Here is a 23,310-nt window from a genome sequence, read left to right as displayed (position 1 = left end):
GCTATTGCTATTTCCTCGCCACTTTGTGGTACAGGTATCCTCGACTTATCACCACAATGGAACCCAAAATTTCTGTTGCTAAGCGGAACAGTGATTAAGTGAGTTTTGCCCCATTTTACAACTTTTTTTGTCACAATTGTTAAGCTAATCACTGCAATTGTTAGTAACACGATTGTAAAGTGAATCTGGCTCCCTCACTGACTGTGTTTGCCAGGTCGCAAAAGGTGACCACATGATTGTCGGACACTGCAACCATCATAAGTATGAATCAGTTGCCAAGTGTCCAAGTTTTGATCACATGACCATGGGAATGTTGCAAGGATCATGTGTGTGAAAAACGGTCATAAATCCTTTTTTTTTCAGTGCTGTTGTAACAGTCACTAAACAAATGATTGTAATTTGAGGACTATCTGTATAGGGAAGGCTGACAGACAGTCTCTGACTCAAAATCATTTGGGGAGATTTATGGCTGAATGCTGTGGATTTGAATAAACTCTATAGTTTATCCCGTTTTGGCTTTGAGTTACAAAGGGCAAGAAAAGATCTTGTGCTTCTGTCTTTCTTTCTCTATCTCCCCATCCTCGTTTTATTTAATGCCTTTAAGAGATCTAACATTTTTTTAGCCTTAAGAAACAAGCTGTGGCTGCTGATTAGCTTTGTGTGGAAAGCTAAATCATATAGCTATATATTTTAAATAAGCCATAGATAACAGATGTGCCCTGGGAGCACTATATTATTTTTATCACATGTTTAGCCTAGTCTTTTGCATCTTCAGCTGTTTTACCCTGTCATAACTTAGGAGGACCATTATTTTTCTTTTAAACTTTTCCCCTTCATTCCAATTACTCTACTCTGTTTTGAAATCAGTTGACTTGAAGCACAATTTGCATTCAGCCAGGGCAATCTTTTTTAAAAAAAATAAATAACCCTAAACAAACTGACTTCTGCATACAAGGAAGTGAAAGAAGACAATTGCCATATTTGTTTTAAAGATTATTTTTCCAGCAGAACGTATATTTTGTCAGTAGTTTTATATTTCTAGAGTTGTGCATTATGACAGTGATTTGCAAAAACAAACTCCAGCGTAGATGATAAGAGCTTGTTGTTTCTTAAAAACAGTTGCACCAGCTCCATTCAGGGCTATGTCCATATCCATCTTTGTTCTCTTTGTTCTCTCAATATCTTTGTATTCCCCTTTTAGTGGAGCTCATGGAAATGCAATTAGTAAATAGTTCCATGCCTAGAAAATAAAGGTAGTCCTCAACTTATCCTCATAGATCAGAATTTTCACTGCTAAGCAAAGTAATTGTTAAGTGTGTTGTGTCTGATTTTACAAGATTTGTTGTCATGTTTGTTAAGTAAATCACTGCAGTTAAGTGAATCAAACAGTCATGAAACAAATCCAACTTCTCCCATTGACTTCACTTCTCAAAAGGTGGCTGGGAAAGTCACAAATGGTGATTTGGACCCCAGGATGCTGCAACCATTGCCAAGTGTCTGGATTTTGAACATGTGGCCATAGGGTATGTTGCAACAGTTGTGTGAATACTGATCAATCGATCAGAATAGGCCTGGAAGGGTCTTCTACCTCCTACTCAAGTAAGAAACTTGTACCATTTCAGACACTAAACTGTAGTTTGTTCAGACAAGTGGCTGTTCAGTTTCTTCTTAAAAACCTCCACTGATGGAGCACCCACAATATCTGAAGGCAACCTGTTTCATTGCTTAGTTGTCCTCACTGTTAGGAAAACAGTTTCTCCTCAATTCTAGGTTGGTCTCTCCTTGATTAGTTTTTATCCATTGTTTTTTGTTTTGCCTTCTGGTGCTTTGAAAAATGACCCCCCTCTTTTTTGTGGCAGCCCCTCAAATATTGGAACACTGCTGTCATATAATATCACCAGGCCCTAGTCCTTCTTTTCTCTAGACTAGCCATATCCAGTTCCTGCAACTGTTCTTTATATATTTTAATCTCCAGGCCTTTAACTGTTTTCATTGCTCTTCTCTGCAATTTTTCCAAAGCCTCAACATCTTTTTTCTAATGTGGTGACCAAAACTGGATGCAGTATTCCAGGTACTAAGAATTTATAAAGCAGTATTAATATTTCATATGATTTTGATTCTACTAATTATATTATATTGATTATAATTACAATATAATATTATATTGATTGTAATTATAATGTAATTATATTACATTGATTATAAGTGACTGGTTGTAAATCACTTTTTTCAGTCACTAAATCAATGGTTGTAAATCAGGTGAAACTCAAAAAATTAGAATATTGTGCAAAAGTTCATTTATTTCAGTAATGCAACTTAAAAGGTGAAACTAATATATGAGATAGACTCATTACATGCAAAGCAAGATAGTTCAAGCTGTGATTTGTCATAATTGAGATGATTATGGCTTACAGCTCATGAAAATCCAAAATCCACAACCTCAGAAAATTAGAATATTATATGCAATCAATAAAACAAGGATTGTACATGGAACAATATTGGACCTCTGAAAAGTATAAGCATGCATATGTACTCAGTACTTGGTTTGGGCCCCTTTTGTAGCAATTACTGACTCAATGCAGCATGGCATGGAAGCTATCAGCCTTTGGCACTGCTGAGGTGTTATGGAAGACCAGGATGCTTCAATAGCGGCCTTCAGCTCTTCTGCATTGTTTGGTCTCATCAGAAAAGAGGACTTTGGACCATTGAGCAACAGACCAGGTCTGTTTTTCTTTAGACCAGGTAAGACGCTTCTGACGTTGTTTGTTGTTCAGGAGTGGCTTGATAAGAGGAATACAACATTTGAAGCCCATGTCCAGGATCCATCTGTGTGTGGTAGCTCTTGATGCACTGACTCCAGCCTCAGTCCACTCCTTGTGAAAGTCCCCAACACTTTTGAATGGCCTTTTCCTGACAATCCTCTCCAGGCTGTGGTCATCCCTACTGCATGTGCACCTTTTTCTTCCACACTTTTCCCTTCCACATAACTTTTTATTAATATGCTTTGATACAGCACTTTGGGAACATCCAACTTCTTTTGCAATTACCTTTTGAGGCTTTCCCTCCTTATGGAGGGTGTCAATGATGGTTTTCTGCACAACTGTCAGGTCAGCAGTCTTTCCCATGATTGTGCTTCCTACTGAATCAGACTGAGAGACCATTTAAAGGCTCAGGAACCCTTTGCAGGTGTTATGGCTTAATTAGCTGATTACAGTGGGACACTTTGAGCCTAGAATATTGAACCTTTTCACAATATTCTAATTTTCTGAGATTGTGGATTTGGGGTTTTCATGAGCTGTAAGCCATAATCATCTCAATTATGACAAATGACGGCTTGAACTATCTTGCTTTGCATGTAATGAGTCTATCTCATCTATTGGTTTCACCTTTTAAGTTGCATTACTGAAATAAATGAACTTTTGCACGATATTCTAATTTTTCAAGTTTCACCTGTATAGGCAATATACGGTTTCTCAAAACATACAAAAACTTAAGTAATTAACTTGAACGTAGTGGACATTAATTTCACAGTGAACCAGTTTGAGCCATGATGAGAATTGCAACATTGCATTCTCCTTATCATCTAGATGTTTGGAATACCACTCTAAATTCTCCATAGGAGAAAGCAGCTTGCAATTTATCTTCTTCAGGATATGATCTGAAGGAAGCACAGCATGGTTTAAAAAAGAGTAACAGGGAAAAAGCCCATAAAAAATAAAATCCTGCTGAGTCACAAGTGCAAGGAGACCTCAACTACCATGTCACTTTCAGTTGCACAAAAATGTTAACTGAAGGTTTGGGCCAAAATGTTGTCCATCTCATCTAAAAATCTGGCAGCTACAGCCTTGATACTCAACTATGTCAGCTATGAATGAGGAGTCATACAAGATCAGTATGAATAATGTAATTGTGCGTATCTCCCAAGAAATACACACTAAGATGGCCTTGCAAGGGTAATCCATAAGAAGGAAATACTAAGTACATAGGAACTTGAACTTCATGCTGCCATATTTGAGTAGGATGAATCAGCACTTTGTGGAAATAGCATCTTCAGTAAGAAGGCTAAAAAACTAGAGTTAAGAAAATTCTCTAAGACCTGAACCTGCTTGGCATTGTCATTGAAGGAACCGTGGTGGCGCAGTGGTTAGTATGCAGTATTTCAGGCTAATTCTGCCAACTGCCAGCAGTTCAATTCTCACTGGCTCAAGGTTGACTCAGCCTTCCATCCTTCCAAGGTCAGTAAAATGAAGACCCAGATTGTTGGGGGAAATATGCTGATTCTGTAAACTGCTTAGAGAGGGCTGTAAAACACTATGAAGTAGTATATAAGTCTAAGCACTATTGCTGTTGCTACGAGGCAGAATCAGGAACAATTCTGGCAAGAGTCAGGTCTTAGAGACAATCTGCAATCATATTACATTCAGAGTTGAACTGGCAACAACACTCAAGTGTATGTCTGTGGAGATTCTCAATCATCCAGGTCATGGTTGTCCCAAAGGTGCTTTTCAAAAGGCAGTTTCTTGGTCTTTTCCCCACTTCAAAATGTTTTTTCAAAGGGTTTAATCCCCACCAGTCAGTCCAATATGGGACTCAAATGTATGATAATATTACAACTAACAAAAGTCATTTTCCCAAATAAACCATTACAGTAGAAAAGCCTGAGGCTGCAGGGTAGATTGGGAAATAGAAACAAATAAACACAAAGTAGTAAACCAAACAATGGCAAAAGCAAATCACTTCCATAATTCTAAGAAAATCATACGGTGTGATTCATAGTCACCAGGAGTTAAACTCATCTTAAAGTTTTGGTTTTGTGCTTGTGCATGCCATCATAGACTAGGGCAGCTGTTTCCAACTAGATTACCTTTAAAGATGCTGAACATCAACTCCTATCATCTTTGATCAGCTCACTGGTATTATATTGGTTCCAAGGCCCTATTATCACTTCTTCTGCATATTGATTGAATGTGTAGAGAAGAGGCAAAATTAAATTGCAAATTGATAAAAGCTCTATAATGATCCATAGAGAAGACCGAATAGATATTTAACTGTTAATATTCCTAAATTGCATAGGAATGTGGAAATCTGGGCCAGGGTCAGCAAATATACAGAAACTAAAAGTGGGACCAGTGATCTAATAATGCACAAAGGAGAATATTAGAGTAGATCTAGAGTTTCCCCTTAGATATCCAGGGATACAATTTCAATTATCCATTGCTCACAGCCATGAGAACTGATTCACCAAATCACTGATGAGGCCATTTTACATAATGCTGAGGTTTTCATTCTTAAATATAAGCCTTTGTTGTGTCATTGTTTCCAGAGAGATAAAATAAAGAAAAACAAAATGCCTGCAGTAGTGTTTTAATATGTCTTATATTCTCATACTGAAGACCATATAATGGTATATATGATTCCAAACCAAACTGAATTGTTCAGCAACCATTTTTTTTTATCTATAAATGCATGCAAACATTTGCATCTGAATAAAATCCATGTTCTTCCCTGCAGAGTGACTAAACATGTCACACACACAATTAACAAACCCACCTTAAAGGAGAAACAGCCATGAGTATTAATGATAATGAGTTCTCTACCACCCTAGTCAACGTTTTTCAGATTTTGCTAACATCAGTATAAGCATGCAGTTAATCCAGTAATTATTATTCTGAACAAGCTGGCTTTTGTTCTTCTTTTGTACCTGGAGCCTTTTCAGATTTTAGTGAAAAAGGAAAGGATTTCTATGGAAAGGAGAAAGGGTGTGGTGGGAGGGGGGAGCAATATTCACAGGAAAGTTGAAGTGGGTGTCTCTTCAAAATATCCAAGATTAAACAACAAAGCAGCAATGAGCTGACACTCACACATGATCCCCTGTATCTTAAAGGCAGAGTGAGATCAGCACAGAATGTATAATACACCACCCCTTCCTCTTGCTTTGAGGAAGAGGAGACATGCCTTTGGTATGCATACCACTGAACTTTCTGAAACAAGAGATACTTGGAGCACTCTCCTTTCTCAGATGCCTGTTTGAACCAAAGATGCTTTTTCAAAAGGCAACTGGACTTACTTTCTTTGTAATATGACTGAGAACCTCCATAGATGCCTGTTTGTAGAAAGATCCAAATAGGTCATACGATAAATGATTTCTTAAAAGGTTCAGCATAAAGTATGGAGTGAATTTTGTTCTCCTCCCTTGCTAAATAGTTTGCTTGGAAGTGAATGGGGGTGTTTTGTTTGGTAGGTAATTGTTTTAATGCTTGAACTAGGACAGCCATGGGACACAATCCATCTCCGGGAGACCACAGTATCCCAATCTATCAGGTTTAATTGGGTAAGGTGTCTTACACATGGTTCCATGCATGGCAGTCAATGAAAAAAAAAAAGTCTAAACTGATGTTTCCTCACCTCAGCAACTTTAAGATGGGTGGACTTCAAGTTCCAGAATCCCCCAGCCAGCATGGGAATTCTGGGAATTGAAGTCCACCTATCTTAAAGTTGCTGAGGCTGAGAAACACTCATCTGTTCCCTATCCCCAGTCTATAGCTTCTTACACACTGAAGGGGGAGAGAAATGGGCTTGAAGAGTTGCTTTGACAAAATAAAATCCTCTCGTTCAGGGGCATCAAACTGGATTTCTTCGAGGGCTGGATCAGCATTGTAATTCTCCACAGGCTGGCCTGAGGGAGCGGGGAGAGACAGAACAGACACCTCCTGCAGCACTCTGCCGGCCAAAATGGGGCACAAGGGAGCTGCGCGAGCGCCCCACCCATGCCCCATTTTGAGCTTGGATGGCCTCCTGCAGCACCCTGCCAGCCAAAATGGGACACGGGGGTCTGTGCCCCATTTTGGCTGGCAAAGTGCTGCAGGGGGCCATCCAGGCCAAAAACAGGGTGCAGGGGAGCCACCCATGCTCTCATGCACCCTGTTTTGGCTGCCAGAGGCACCATGGGCTGGCCTTTGCTATTTCCAGGCTGGCCCCATGGGCCAGATTTAAGCACTGCACTGGATGCGGCCCACTGGCCTTAAGTTTGACACCCCTGCTCTAGTTAATGCTTTTCATTGTCATGGGTCCTGGTGAGCTCACTTGGCTATAGTGTAAAAGCAGCAGTATCGTTCCCATAAGTACAGGGAGGTCTAAATGTGATAGCAGTCTTAATTTTCCACAATGTCACAGATAATATAATGTGTAAAATTAAAGTCTAGATTTTAGGGGCGGGTCACGATTTTCTTTGAACAAGTCCCAGGATCCTACTAGTCAAATGTTTGTCTATCAATTTTTATAGAGGCCAGTTCCCCTCTTAAAATAAATAATCACAATTTAAAGATAAGCAACCTCCAAGTTAAAGATAAATAATTACATGAAAGAAAAGGGTTCTATCAAATATCACACTTGGGCAGAAGTACTGAAGTTCCCCACTATGTTGGGATATAGTATTTTTCCAGGTCAACTAGATTATTTTGATAAATTTGAATTTGAAGAAATATATTTCTATTTGCATTTTTAACTTATATAAGTCTTTTTGGAGGATGAAGGCAGTTATTCCTTTTTGGGCTCCCTGGCTTCATTTTTATATCACATACAATCAATTTGTTTAATAGGGGTTTATTATAAGATGTCAATTGTTAGTTCAAATGTAATAATCTATAACTGGATTCACATATACTGAGCCAATGTCCATCCAACAAGCCATGTGAATTTTTTCAGGACTGAGAAGCCATACATCTGAAGGACAACAGGTTAAAGAAGGCTGGTAAATTTGCTTCTGTTATAAGTTTGATGGACCAAGCATTCTGGTAGTTGGCATGTATGATAATGTAATAACTATATACAACTGTCACATGATACAATGCACCTTTTCACTTATATATTTAATGTATTGTTTTGTGCAATCAGCTAAGAGATCTGAAAATTCTCATTTTTAAGACATATGGACAATCCTGATCCTGTTGGCCTTCTGAAAGGCAATGAAGAATTAACTCTTCTCCCAGGAACACAACAAGGATATTGATGCTGCTGTGGCATGGAAATGCTTTGTTCAATGGGTTGATCATATAGACATCGCATCGCAGTTGCTTTTTTTAATGGATTTGTATAGTTGGCTTGTTTTTATTTCTATTCACTACCACCTAGAGCTCCCTGGATAGATAGGTGGCTATATAAATTTGTTAAAGAAATAAATAATCCAGTTTTATACTGCACATGTGAAATCACCTTTTGGTGTGTCTTAAAGTCATTCTTGGTTTGCCATTGCCTTCTTCCTAGGGCTGACACTGGCTGGTCTTCTGCTGACTTTGTAACTAATTCAGGATTGAAACTCACAGCCTCTTGGTTTCTAACCTGGTGCTTTAACCACTACACCAAATTGGTTCTTGAAATGATTTGAGTGTCTTGGTTTACTTATTTGACCTAAAAGAACCAAAATAAATAAGTAGTAGACATTAGAGATTGGATTATTATGTTAGTACAGGGGAAATGTGGCACATATGATAGAAAGTCACCTTGGTGGCAGAGCAATAAAACTGTTGGACATTAGACCTACAACTTCCTTCATGATGGCTTCCAGTTTAGACAATTTTCTGTTGAAATACATGCCATCTTGTTCACCTCTATAACTGCCTTGAAGCTTTTAAAGAGCACCCATCTGTTCTCCATAATTCATATAGTATTATGATTTAAAAAAACAAGAACAAAAACTCAACTGTATGAAAGTCTAGCAAACTAGCAAGAGAAGCACATTAAATAAATAAATACAATGAGATGTAGCTAAATGTGTGTTGATTGCAATTTCTTAAGCAGTTCCTTTCCCCAATTTAGTCTAACTAAAGTCCAGGAAGCTTATAAATTTTCTCCAAATTCTTACATGAATCAATCATGAAAAGATGAATAAACAAATCATTTCTAAGTTAAACACAGCACGGCTGTTTTCATTGAGCAGGGGCTGTGCCCCTTACATAAAGCTCGGTTTTAAACTAGGCCCTGTATGGGTCAGTAGCATTTCGGAGTTCCCTGGGAAGGCAGGTAGACCTCTGGCCTTCCATCCCTGCAGATATGCAGATTTTATTGCCTCCTAACAAAGTTTATTTTCAAGCCAGAGTTTTAAGGGACAAAAATGCATGTATTATATTTATTTTATTTTGGAAAATTTATATAGCTGCCTACTCGCTCAAGGCAACTCTAGGTAGCTTACAGAAAATAAAAACACAACGTAGAAGGAATATAAATAATAATAAATTATAATAAAATAATAACCCCCCTCTGCCCCATGGCAACGACACACTCATATCAGCCATTTAATGGGCTCTATCTCACTCTGTGTTCCTCAGGCCATCTGGCAAAACCAGTAATTCAGGTTTTCAGGGCCTTCCAAAAGTGTGTCAAAATGGGGGCCAGTCTAATTTCTGGAGGGATGATATTCAGGAGGGAGGGAGGGAGGGCTGAAAATGTATTTAGGATTGGGATTGAACCAGTGAAGAGTATTAGTTTTAAAAGTAGAGACATTACAGTAGGATGATCATAAAACTCTCTTAATCTCCTAATTGAAAAACAGGTATTATTACTCCATGGGCCTTGTAACCTCTAACTTCTGACATGAATAATGAATAATTTATGTTCAGCATAATAAAGACAACTTGGCAATTGCACATTTCTCCAATTACCTTGGTTTACATATTATCATCTGGGAGTCTGACTGCCACCTGCAAGTTAATGGTGGCATCTGTCATCAAGGTTATTTATTTATTAGACTTATTTGCTACTCATCTCTCCTCGAGGTGACTCTGGACAGCTGATAAATATAAAGACAATAAAACATTGCAACAATAAATACTCATAATAATAGTAATAAGTTACAATTAAGAAGATGAGGAGGAAGGGGAAGGTAGGGTTTTGTCATAATCCATCAGTCACCTCCAACATGTTCCACCCCTATTGGGGCTCCAAGGCAGAGCGACTTATGGAAGATCAGAAGGGTGGGAGCAGATCTCACCTTAGTGGACATGATGTTCCAAAAGGGAAGAGCCAGGGCAAAACAGGTTCTTTTAGCTGAAATTCCTTGTCTGAAGGGGTGTGCAGCATGCCCCTTCTGCTGGCATGGATGAGGCAGGCCAATCCTAGACCTATAACCACGTATGAAGGACCCAAAAAACCCAACAACCCTCAAATTAGGAACTGCTTAGTGCAAATGATTTAATTCACCCACTGTATTTTTTATTTCTTCCTGCATAATTCTACAAAGAAATCTATTTCTAGGTTATACACATTGAATTTTTTGTTTCTTCCTGCATAATTCTACAAAGAAATCTATTTCTAGGTTATACACATTGAATTCAGCAGTGTTTAGGAATAGCAGCTAAATGGGAATAGGATTGCACTTGAAAGAAAAGCTGACTAAGAAGAAGAGATCTGTATAAAGTGATGAGGTTATGCAACTCATTATTTGAACACATTTCCATATTATGTTGAGTGGCTGTATTGCCTAATGATAAACCTGCATGAATTTTAGTAATTTTTTCAGGTGAACTGGGGATTCATTCAGCAGGAAAAAAAATGGCTGATGCATCAAGAAGCTAAGAATTTTCAGATAAAGAATAGGAAACCGAACTTGGTCTTTTTGCTAAAACACATGTAACCATTGTGTTTGTGTTGAATAACTTGAATGTTTAGAGCTTCTTGGGATATGTATGAATTAATGAATGAACAAATGAATATTTCCTGTTTGGTTCAAAAGATATGAACCTATACACCGGAATGAATAGGATTCTTTGTTTCTGATGTTCTGCCAGTTTCACATAGTCTAGTTTCTTTTGAGCTCTTGTAGCTGCTTCATAGCTTCATAGATGCTGCTGAACTTTTCATACATGTAAATTGGCTCAATATCTTATTACACTAATTGTCACTGATTATATAGGATCAACACATCATTGAAGTACTAAACTATTAAAGTGAAACACTAGATTTTTCAGCAGTAGGGTATTCTCCCCCCCTCCCCCAAATATGGGACAATACTGCTAATTTGAATGTATGTGCTTATTCACAATGTAGTTTATTTGTTCATGGTTATTATGTTGTGGTAATCCCTCAAATTGTAATTTATTTATTAAACTGTTATTAAACACCATAGATCAAAGTAATAAGGGAATCCAGTTCATGTAATTCTTTTGAATATATTAAAGGGCCCAAGGATAATAACAGTAATATGTGCACATCTAAATGTTCAGATATCATGTTCTTGGTTGTTCAGAAGTACTTTAAACTTTAGCACAATGGGAAGAAGTCACAACTCCTCCCTTTTCCTCTTCCTCTACAGATGACTGGAAAAATACTTTCAAACTATGCTCTCTCTCTCTCTCTCTCTCTCTCTCTCTCTCTCTCTCTCTCTGTGTGTGTGTGTGTGTATAGAAAGATGATTAGGTGACTGGAGGCTAAAACTGTTGTGAATGAATAAAGTAAATAAGCCCAAATGCAAAGTAGGTTTTGGAAGCCTGCACATTTGATTGGTCCTTGAACAGCAAACAAGGATTGGTTCATAAAAGCCCTGATTGGCCACACTTAGGACACTTCCTATTGGTTATTGGTTTGGACCTTATGCACTTATTATTGGTTGATGGGGGAGCAGCCAACCCTATAAAAGGGTTACTGCTGCCCATAGCATTGCTATGTTCTATTCTATTACTGTTAATAAAGAGTTGAAGTCACTGGTCAGATGTCTGGTCTCCATTACTCTCCAAACATAACACTGGCGACGAGGATGGGATGCGGAGACCGAAGAGCTGACTGAGCTACAGAGCAACACACAGAGCACGTGGTCGAACACGCACCATCAACGGCGACATGGCCAGCGGTGCCGTACCACCCGCTCCATTCAACCCAGAAACCGAAGACTGGGAGTCGTACATGGATAGGTTCCAGATGTTTCTGGAGACCAACAATTTGAAAGACGCAACAACCGGCAAAAAAAAAGAGCTATATTTCTAACTCACTGCGGGCCTACCGTGTTTAAAATGGCAAAATCACTTGCCAAGCCAGCCGAAGTAAAAGAGATGGACTGGGACGTCCTCGAGCCTTTACTACGGGCTCACTACGCGCCTACCGTACCAACCTTAGTCAGAAGACACGAATATTACCAGAGGGACCAACGGAAAGGGGAAAGCCTTGCCAACTACATCGCAGATCTCCGCAACCTTGGAGTCCTCTGCGGATTCTCTGATTTAGAAGAAGCCCTCCGAGACCGCCTGGTTCTGGGCCTAGAAGACGGCACGATCCAGAGCAAAATTATGGCTAAGGGGGACATCAGCCTTACCGATGCCCTCAAAGAAGCCACTGCAGCGGAGGCGACCAAAAAGTCGGCAGCCCGAATGCGCCGCACCAACGCACCGCTACGTCAACTCGCCAAAGATACCTCGCCTCACTCAGAGAGACACCCGGTATCGACTCACCATGAAGACCTAGAATCCCCATCAGAAAGCGATGAGGAAGAGGTCAACCGACTCCGAACGGAACGAGACCAGTTCACACAACCCTCATCTCGACCTTGTGCAGGATGTGGGGCGACTCACCTCCGATCCAGCTGCAAATTCCTCGACGCACTCTGCCGCGTTTGCGGGAAAAGAGGTCACATCACAAAGGTTTGCAGAAGCAAACAAAACTCCAAACCCCGACAGGCCGAATACCAGTCTTCAGGATTCTTTGGCACACCCCGAGACAAACTGAATCACCAATGGGGAAGCCACTCCTACAGAAACAAACCGTCCACCACTTCCACCAGGCTTGAAGAAACCAGGCAGGAAGAGACCCACCAAACAATTACCATAGGCCACGCTACATCCCTTGATGCCGGGAAAATCCGAGTAGAGGTCGCTATCGAAAACAAACCTTGTATAATGGAGGTGGACTCAGGATCATCCCTCTCGATGGTGTCCTGGAAGACGCTTCAACAGCTCATTCCGACAATTCGCCGTCAAGACCTAAACCCTCAAAGGGTTATCCTAAAAGATTACCAGGGTAACCGAATTCCCGTCGTCGGGTCCCGCCGATTCCAGGTCTCTTTCAAGGACCGCACCGTCGCACTGCCACTGACTGTCGTGGACCGTGACCGGCCTAGTCTTTTAGGCCTTCAATGGTTCAGGCCACTTGGAATCACTGTAGCCGGAGTCCACCGTGCCGAAAGCAACGATTGGGAGGAAGCCCTCGTGCAAGAATTCCAAGACGTTTTTGCAAACGGACTAGGCAAGTACAAGGGGACCCCGATCTCATTTAACTTGAACCCCGAGGTAGCACCCATCCGCCTTAAGCCGCGTCGGGTGCCGTTCGCCCTGAAACCTAAAATTGATGAACAACTCGATAAGCTAATAGAACAGGGCGTGCTGGAACCCACCGACCACGCCCGATGGGAAACCCCAATAGTGACACCTATCAAGCCTGATGGATCACTGAGAATTTGCGGAGACTACTGGGCCACCCTAAACCACGCACTTCAGCAAAGTGCGTATCCGGTGCCGGTAGTGCAACACCTGCTCCATTCCCTGGGTGGCGGGAAAGTTTTCGCTAAACTAGACCTAGCCCAGGCATATCAACAATTGCCTGTAGATCCGGCCACCGCAGAGGCGCAAACTATCGTCACGCATAGGGGCGCATTTAAATGCAACCGGCTCCAGTTCGGGGTGAGCGTCGCTCCAGGAATTTTTCAGAGCTTAATGGAAAGGCTGTTACAAGGAATAAGAGGGGTCGTACTGTATTTCGACGATGTGCTCATCGCCGCCCCGAACAGAGACGTTCTAGAAAAACGACTCCGCATAGTTTTACAAAGGTTCCAAAACGCAGGCCTCAAAGTAAAAAAAAAAAAAAAGCCAATTATGTACCGAAAGGGTGGAGTTTTTGGGATACCTCCTGGACAGTCAAGGAATCCATCCCACTGAGGACAAATTAAAGGCAATTAAAAAGGCCCCCATTCCAAGGAACAAGGCAGATCTACAGGCGTTCCTTGGACTTATCAATTTTTATAACGTCTTTTTACCCAATAAGGCAACCGTAGCTGAACCATTACATAGACTCTTAGACAAAAAAGCAAAGTGGGTTTGGGGACAACGTGAACAAAACGCTTTCCAACAAGTAAAGAAATTGCTAACTTCTGATTCTGTACTTATGCAGTACAACGAGACTCTGCCGTTGACTATTACTTGTGACGCCTCGCCTTTTGGGGTTGGAGCGATCCTGGCCTACGTATTACCGAACGGAGCAGAAGCTCCCGTCGCATTTTTTTCACGAACTTTAGCTAAAGCTGAAAGAAATTATAGTCAGCTGGATAAAGAAGCTTTAGCTATTGTGGCGGCAGTGAAAAGGTTTCATGAATATGTGTATGGGCGTGCGTTTACAATAATTACTGATCATAAACCACTACTGGGGATTATTGCGGGTAATAAACCAACCCCGTATATATTGTCCCCCAGAATGACCCGCTGGTCTGAATTCTTGGCGGCGTACAATTACACCTTGCAACACCGCCCGGGGAAATCAATTCTCCACGCTGATGCATTGAGCAGAACACCGCTTCCAGAATCGGTTGAAGATCCAGCCCCAACCATCACAACGTTACAAATTGAGACTCTACACGCGCCGCCATTGACGGCGAGAGACATTGCCCTCGAGACAAAACGAGATCCGGTCCTGCAACACCTCCTACGCTGGGTTGAGCGTGGTTGGCCAACAGAACAGCTAGCACCTGAATGGGCGCCGTTCAAAGCACGCCAAACCGAACTGTTTTCTCAAAAGGGCTGCATCTTGTGGGGCGATAGAGTCGTAATCCCGAGCAAACTGCAACGAACTGTTTTAGCGGTATTGCACAACGGACATCCGGGCATCGTGCGGATGAAAGCACTCGCACGGAGCTACGCCTGGTGGCCGGGAATCGACAAACGAATCGAGGCCTGGGTCGCTACTTGTCAACGTTGCCAAGACGTCAGCAACGCCCCACCTAAAGCAAGCCCAACCGAATGGGAAACTCCGAGAGGACCATGGTCCCGTATCCATATTGACTTTGCGGGGCCTACAAAAGGGCACACTTTCCTTATTACAGTCGATGCCTATTCGAATTGGCTTGAGATTCATCGAATGAGCACAACTACAACGGACTCAGTTATCAACAAATTAAACAGGCTATTTGCCACACATGGGTTTCCGGACGTCCTCATCTCGGATAACGGCCCACAGTTCACAGCATTGCCATTTGAACAATATCTTGCTGACCGGGGCATCCGCCATGCACTGACCTCGCCCGTGCACCCTGCGGCGAACGGGCGTGCAGACCGCATGGTACAGTTTGTAAAAAAGACCCTCCACAAAATGGAATTCGGAAACATCGATGAGAAAATCAATCAGATTTTATTGCTGCAGCACATCACGCCCCACAGCGTTACCAACAAAATGCCCGCCGAACTTCTTATGGGGCGGAAACTACGATCGCACCTCGACCGGCTCCACCCCGCATACACACCCGAAAAGCCTTTCGGCTCCAGAAGCAAATGCCGGGAATTTAAGGTAGGTGATTTAATCTTTGCCAAAAACTTCTCCGGCGACCCTTTATGGATACCCGCAACCGTTACCCACCTCACTGGGCCTAAATCTTACCGCCTCCTAACAGACGATGGGAGGGTGTGGAAACGCCACATAGACCAACTCCGTTCGAGATTACTACCCAGCGCCCATGACTCCCCAGGTTCACCAACTGAGGGGGGAGGAAATATCGAGGAAATTGACTTCGATACGACGGATAGCAGGCCAACGGAAAACCTACGGCCCAGCGAAGTACCGGGGATTGAAGCGGGGAGGGAGTTGACTTTGCCATGGGACTTGAACACGGGGGAAACCGAACTGCGAAACCCCGAAGAAACACTGATTGGCGGAGACAACAACGGAAGCAGCACGGAATCACCGTGCAGCGAAACGGAACTTAATAAAGATCATCCAAACGCTCCACCGGAACAGGACTTGAGAACAAGCCCGGTGGAGCCACGGAAATCATCCAGACAGACCAAACGGCCTGTCTATCTTGAAGATTTTGTTACAGCTCCCCTCAAACGGAACCCAAGGGGGAGGGGTGTTGTGAATGAATAAAGTAAATAAGCCCAAATGCAAAGTAGGTTTTGGAAGCCTGCACATTTGATTGGTCCTTGAACAGCAAACAAGGATTGGTTCATAAAAGCCCTGATTGGCCACACTTAGGACACTTCCTATTGGTTATTGGTTTGGACCTTATGCACTTATTATCGGTTGATGGGGTAGCAGCCAACCCTATAAAAGGGTTACTGCTGCCCATAGCATTGCTCTGTTCTATTCTATTACTGTTAATAAAGAGTTGAAGTCACTGGTCAGATGTCTGGTCTCCATTACTCTCCAAACATAACAAAAACATATCCAGAACAGTTGCTGGAACTGGGTGTGTCTAGTTTGATGAAAAGAAGGACTGGGGTTACATGACAGCAGTATTCCAATATCCCAGGGACTGCCACAAAGAAGAGGGAGTCAAGCTATTCTCAAAAGCACCTGAGGTGGGGCGGAGCTGGCGTCGCGATGATACGGCATGCGATCTTGGAGGTCTGAGTTTGCTGCCGATATCTTTGCTCCTGGACAGTCCAATCAGATCTAAACCGTCCTGAAGAGATGGTGAAAGTGAAGAGCGCATCCTGTTGATCCCAGGGATACTGCAAAGTCCTTAGTAGATCCAGGAGTAGCTCTTTTTGACAGCGGCAAAGAGGCAGCCATTGAAGCTGCTGAAGTTGGGACAGCTCCAAAACGAAAGAGAACAGAAAGAGAGAGTGTGCCGGTTTGGTGAGAGCTTTTTCCTTTTTCTAAGATTTGAAAGGACACCCTAAGGAAAAGAAATAATCTGTAAAAGTTTTGACAGAAGTGATTAAGCAGCGATTTTAAACAGGAATGTCAAAGTAATATTTTTATTTTTTGTTCTCATTGCTGGATTTTCTACACATGATCTTATATTTTGAAACTGGACTGGTTTTTTTCTCTTCTTTCATCTATTCTTTTTCTCCTTTTTGATTTTATAATATTTTAGGCTAGAGACTCCCTTTCAGTTATTTTTTAAAAATATCTTTTTCTTTTTTTAATTAATTCTTATTATATTTTGCTTGGAAAAGGAGGGGGAAAGTGAAAGCAAAAGAAACTTTGTAACACTGCCAACTAGAGGCTTGGAAATAATCTATTTCTCTTTTGACCAGACAAAGCTGAGAAAGAACTGAGACTTTTTTCAAGGACATTGCTATTTGATAAGATAGAGGGAAGAGCATGGGAGAGTATTATTGCTCTTCTGGGTTTCTATCAACAGCTGGAGTCTGGTGTTGAAGCTTATAGGAAAAGAAAAGGTGATAAGTCTCTGGAGAAGAGAGTTATAACAAGAGCCTTGGATAATTAAACAAAGTGCAGTGTGCTCTTTTTATTTTTTCTAAGCTGCGCTACCCCTCCTCATCAGTTTACTTTTTGTAATAGCTATTTGGATTTTTGGCTCTTTGGAGCTTGTCTTTGTTTATTTTTCTTGTCTTTGGAAGTTAAATTTCTACGCTTGCTTTTTATTTTAAAGGAAAAGCTTTAGTATTAATGATTCCCTTCCTTTTCTTTTTAAGGGAGTAGCCTTTTTTCTCTAGAAGAACCTGAAGATTTTGAATTGCTCGAAATGAGTAGGAAATTAACAGCTCCTGGTTCCTCAACTTCTACTTCTTCCTCTCCACCATCTGGAGGACAACGTTCAATACAGACAATGTTAAGGCAAGAAAAAGAACAAGAAAAAGTGACCCTGCAGATGATTATGCAAGGAATTCAAAATATTCAAGCAAGATCAGAGAATATTGAAAAGAGAATAGAGAACATCGAACAAAGAATAGGGAAAACCAATGAAAAAGTGGAGAACATCCAACAAAAACAAGATAAAAGTGGTATGCTGAGATGGGAGATGGACAGATCAGAATTTTATCTTCAATTCCAAAACATAGAGGCAGAAAAAGGACAAAATGTAGCTGAGATAATGATAGAAATATTGGCTGAAGCTTTGGAAATATCTGAAGAGAAGATGATGGATGGAATAGATGAGGTCTATCGAGTCTTCACAAGATATGCAATGAGAAATAGCTTACCAAGAGAAGTTCACATCAGATTTACAAAGAAAGCCATTAAAATGCAAATATTGCAAGTGGCAAGAGAGAAAACATTGAAATACAAAGACAAGGAGATTGTGGTCTTGAAACAAGTACCCAGAAGACTGAGAGAGATGAGAAGAGAATACCAATCCTTGACCAAATTGCTACTTTAAAAAGAGGTGAATTATAGATGGCTGATTCCAGAAGGTTTAATGTTCACATGGCAAGAACAGAGATATAGAATTGACTCAATTGAGAAAGCTGAATCATTTTACACAGAATTTTTCAGAGGGAAAGAGGAAGAGGCAGAAAAAGAAATTTCACTAATTGAATTCCAAGAGGACTGCCAAATGATGACTGAAAAAAAAGAAGGTGCAGTAGGTGGAAAGGAGGAAGCCAAAGAACAACGTGAACCAAGATCCATGAGAGCTGTCAAACCTAACTACAAAATATAACCATGGAAGAGAAAAAATTGATTACAATTAATATAAATGGACTTAATTCAGTCATTAAAAGAAGGAAAACCTTCCATAAATTAGAGAAATTAAAATTTGATATAATCTGCTTTCAAGAAGTATATGTTAAAAAGCAATATGAACAATTGTTGATACAGCCAAAATTAGGGAAAATATTTACTTCCCTGACACAATGCAAGAAAAGAGGAGTGGTTTTATATATTAAAGAGACCATCCCAGCGAAATTGATTTATACTGATGACGACGGAAGAATACAAATGGTGGAAATAATGGACAATAATATGAAAACACTCCTGATTGCAATCTATGCCCCCACTGACAATGAAGAAGAATTTTATAAAAAATTACATATGAAAATAATTGAACTGGACTATGCTAATATAGTTATGATGGGAGATTTTAATGGAATTGTAGACAATAAACTGGACTATACAGCACAGAAAACAATAAAACAAAACAGAAAGACTCTCCCTAAATCTTTTTTTAAAATGGTAGATGAAATAAACTTAAAAGATACATGGAGAGAAAGAAATGCTAAAACTAAACAATACACCTTCTACTCAAATAGACATTTATCATGGTCCAGAATAGAACCATAATTATATGGTTCTAACTAATTACTTGTGGTCAATTGTTACACAAAAACAGATTTTTAAAAGCATAGTCTGAATGTATAGTACTCCAGAAAAGTTAATTTGCAGTTTGTTATAGAGTACAGTACCTTTTGTATGAATGTTGAATGAAATGTAATGCCTCCAATGTTATAATTTTGCCAATAGATGGCAGTGCTGATGTGCTTGAAGCTCTGACCAGTTCTTTACCACCTGTTTTTTCACTTTAGTTGGTGGGAAGAGTTGGGTGAAAAGATTCTATTGTTATTTGTGAAAGTGAAGCTGACAATTATTACTTATTACTAGGCTTTAAGTAACACAATGAGATTGTTTTTTCCTCCACAACTTAAAGAGGCTCTCCAATTCACATCAACTGCTAAATGAAGGTTGTTTCTGATAAGGACTGTGTTGATGTGAATGTGTGTGTCACCTGGCCAAAAATGCAAAAAATGTGAAACTGGGAAGAGCTGATTTGTGTGGACAAGAATGAAAGGGATGACTGCCACAGTAACCAATGGGTATCAAATGAGAAAGATTGATGAACTAATTAAGGACAATTGCAGATCACTTAAAGAGAAATTGCTTTCAACTTGATGTTATACAGGGACTTGTGGATTATGTCACTGAAGTTGTTCGATTTTTGTGTAAGATGTGTTCTTTCAGTGTTGATGGCGGAGATAAAAACTTCAAGAGTTTAAATTTACCAGTAATTGTTGTCATTCCACAAGAATACAGGCAAGAAGTCTTCACAGCATCATGATAGCCAGCAAACATGATTTCTTCATTATGATCCAGAAATGAAGTGGCAATTCCATGAATATGATTACAAAATGAAGACATTTTTTAAAAACTGGACATTGGTAGGAAAATTCATGGCTACAGTTGTATTGGGACATGGTTGATGTTATTCACTTAGATTTCCTTGAATCTGGAAATTGGAACGTGGCACTCAGAGTGTAGCACTGTAGCATTTAGAGTGTTACATTGCAAATTCAAGTCTTGAAGCAATGATTAAACAGAATTGGGAAACATGAGAAAGAAAATTTGCTGCACTATACAGTGCTAGGCCTTACACCTCATGAATAAACCAAAAGGCAATTGAAAAACTTGATCTCGCTTTCTTAATCTATCCACCATGCAGTCCATTTGCTGTTATGCAACTTTTATGTTTTGATAAAATTGAATGGATACCCTCCTGGGCATTGGTCTGATCCAAATGAATAAGTGGATAGAACTGCCACAACCCCTGGTTAAAGAGACGAAGGGTGGAGTTCTTTCATAAAATCTTTAAGAAGCTTTTTTATAATTGGCAGAGCATATAGTGAATGGTGATGCAGGTCAATAAATACAGGTAACAAAAGAGTTCCATTCAAGAATTATTGTCCTGCTGCATTTATTAAAATATTTAAACTACAGTTATGGAAGTTGAGGTATTATTTTTCATTTAACCTTCAGAAATAATAGCAGGTTTCTTTTGCTCAAGCTTTTCCCAGTATGGATATAATAAAACATCCTGATTATAAACTTCATCTTAATTTTGATGCCTTTTAAGAGTTGGAATGAAATATATCGTGTCCTTCACTTCCTAAAAATCTCTTTTGCTAAAGGAAACATTGATTAAAAAACTGGATTGGTTGAATGTAAAGGTAAAATTTTTAAGCAAATTCATGTAAGAGTAGATTTGGTCAAATTTTTCTTCCTTTCCCCCTATATTTGTTTCAGCTCTAATTGTTACCAGGCAGGCAAAAGTAGAGCATTAAGAGATAACATAACTAGTCCAGTCTGACCCCAAAAGGTCAAAAGAAAACTAAACAATTTTTTTCATAGTACTTGCTTATTTAAGATCCATAGGAGCTCAGTTTCCTTCTAGTTGCCCCTGACATATGCTGTTATTCGATTATCCCTTTTGCTAAAGAATAAAATCTATATACAGGGTGGGTTTTCTAGGATGTGAGAAAATCAGGAGAAAATGAAGGAAAACACATCTAAGAAACTCAGTCAACCAGAGTTGACACCAATGGAATCCAAATGTCATTGATAAAGACTTACGTTAAAATGCTCACTGCTTTACATTAATTTCTCACAAGATTTATGGGGGTCACTGACTATTGAAAAATGCAAGTCAGGGAACTGAATGCAGGAGGGAAGCTGAGAGAAGAAAAAGCTTTCCTTAACTTTGATGGTATCTTTTAACCCCTTTCTTGACATAAGGCACCAGATGTTAAGCACAATGGAGATAGTGCTGTAGGTAAGTCATTTTTGCATATATATTTGATGACGTGGTTATCCATAAAAGCTTACATGATACTGAACTTGATTAATTTTTCTGAAAACCTTAAAATCAGAGTTGAAAAGGGTCATTTAAGCCATTGAGGGCCAATCACTTCTCAGGGTACAAATCCCTATTACAGCATCCCTGACAACTGAACCCAGTTAAAGAAAGGGGAGCCCATCACATGCCTGGCCTCCTAAAACTGTTCAGGAAGGGTTAGAATATAATAGAATGGAATGGAATGGAATGGAATAGAATAGAATAGAATAGAATAGAATAGAATAGAATAGAATAGAATAGAATAGAATAGAATAGAATAGAATAGAATAGAATAGAATAGAATAGAATAGAATACTTTATTGGCCAAGTGTAATTGGACACATAAGGAATTTGTCTTGGTGCAAATGCTCTCAGTATACATAAAAGAAAAGAAACATTTGTCAAGAGTCAAGAATCATAAGGTACAACACTTAGGGTACAATAAGCAATTAAATCATACTAGGAAACAATCAATATAAATTGTAAGGATACAAGCAACAAAGTTACAGTCATACATTCCCAAGTGGGAGGGGATGGGTGATAAGGAGTGATGAGAAGATTAATAGTTTGAGCACAATTTCTCTTTATATTACTTTATAACTTGCAAATGTCTTTAGAGATTTTCATAGAGAGATTCTGTATAACTTGTTGCAACATTGATGTCTGATTTAGTTCAGCAGACTAATATAACTTTCTCTGGAAATGGTTTGTATGTGTAACTAATAGCTAGGAATATTATTGGTGTATTTTAGCTTCTTCTGTCTCCTTTCAGTTCTTGACCCTTTGGAGTAAATACAAGACTTCCGGGAAAAAAAAGATGAAAAAGAATTGCCCATGAGGGAAAAGTTATCCGTGTTTTCTAATTTCTGCCCCCTTTGGAAAATAAACAGCAACTTCTTGAAAGCCTGTCCTTACTGTAGTTTAAAAAGCAAATGTTTCTATGTGTATGCCTGTGTGTGTCTAGGCATATGATGATCAAAATCACTGAATGCTGAGAGGGCTAGGATGCTGGGTTAGTGACAAAACAAATTTGCCACAAATCGTGTTACAAAAGAACAGCACGACTTTGAACTAAACAGGAGAACTGTTCCTATTCATCATTCTTTTGTATTGGAACCTCTACCTTCTGCCTGACATGTTGAATATCTAATTGGTATTCTGACACTTGAGATAAGCAAGCATCTGTTCTGTCCACGTTTCTTGGAAGCCTTTTGTTCTGCAAAAAAGTTGGAGTTCAAGGGATGCAGTTTAGCTGATGCGTGAGATTCATGCCATTGTTAGTTCAGCTCCTCGCCACTACAGTGGCCCAGGCTGGGTGGGGGTGATTGCTTGAAAAGAGAAATGTGAAGCCTTTTTCTTTTCCTCAAATGTCACAGAATAGTCTGCTTTCAGATCTTCAGAACCGAAGAAGCTTCTTGAATGAGAAGCAAAAAGTCTTCAAGAAAAAAAAAATGAAGAAAAGTCCAGTTGCCTTTTGAAAAAGCACCTGGAAAAAGCTACTCACTTGGTTTATTTGGGGCCTATGTGCATTGTTGCATACTAGAATTGTGTAGTTTGGTTTGCAGCATGTTTGCTTCCCATGTAACATAGTGTTAAAATTCCAGACAAGGGGAACAAATGCTGGTGATGATATCTATGGACCAATTGGGGTTCATGGGCATAGGGTAAACTGACCTGTACAGTCAAGGGTGGATGAATCAATCCATTGCTTTATATTTCAAACTCTTTAGAACTCTTTAAAGCAACTATGTCTTTGGCCCAGACCATGTGCTTAT

This window comes from Notechis scutatus, chromosome 3 (genome assembly GCF_049901735.1).
Source record: "Notechis scutatus isolate UNSWTSFEM ecotype Mainland chromosome 3, rNotScu1.2, whole genome shotgun sequence".
In the NCBI taxonomy this organism is placed as follows: domain Eukaryota; kingdom Metazoa; phylum Chordata; class Lepidosauria; order Squamata; family Elapidae; genus Notechis; species Notechis scutatus.
This window is presented reverse-complemented; position numbering follows the sequence as displayed.